Raw genomic sequence first — 831 nt, forward strand, 5'->3', positions numbered from 1 at the left:
TCCACCTCTGATCTATGAAAAAAGGCCAATGAGAGTTGGCAGCCGGTATTTGCATGTCCCGCCCCCGGACATACGGGTATTTAAGCGGCGCAAATACGGGAGTACACGGGCCCTGCCCCGTCTGCTTGTCGAGGGCGTCCCCCTGCGGCGAAGAAACCAGCTCCTGCTCCGCCCCAACCCGGGCCCAGCTCTCTGCCCCAGCGTCGAGCACCCCGCAGGTGGCGTACGCCCCCTGTCTCACGAACCCCCTCTAGGACCCGGAAGGCTCCCAAGCGTTCCTGAGACAGTCGACCCAGAGCCAAAGACGTTAGCTACGGAGGTGGTAAGACCGCTCCGTCCCCCGGTGGAGGGCCGGGTGGAGAATCCTTTGTTTTTTCATTTGCCACACCCCCTGACGGGGGCTGTGGTACCCACATTCTCAATAAAAGAGCTATTTCCTTTGCCTCTGGGTCACCTGGCCCGCAAATGCCGTTCTCACGGCAATGTGCTTTCAGATTACGACAGTCCACGACTGTCCACCGGCCGGCCGGTTCAGACGAGTCCAGAGGACGCCAACATCAGACCTCCTCCTCAGTCATGAAGGAGGAGGTCCTCAGAGCAAGGTAAGTGCTTGGAGTCTATTCACAGCACCTCAGCCTCAGGCCGCAACGAAGCCGCCCGACGCTGCATTACCTGTTCCGCCCCGCTGCGAGGCCCCGCCGGGTACGTCCAAAATACTCGTCCCTTTGGTGCCCCTAGCGCAGAGCTGGGAAGCGTGGCTTTCGCTTCCCAACGCATCACGCTGGCTGCACCGGACCATTTGACTCTGTTACGCAATTCAGTTTGCCCGGC

This window comes from Xyrauchen texanus, chromosome 21 (genome assembly GCF_025860055.1).
Source record: "Xyrauchen texanus isolate HMW12.3.18 chromosome 21, RBS_HiC_50CHRs, whole genome shotgun sequence".
NCBI lineage: Eukaryota > Metazoa > Chordata > Actinopteri > Cypriniformes > Catostomidae > Xyrauchen > Xyrauchen texanus.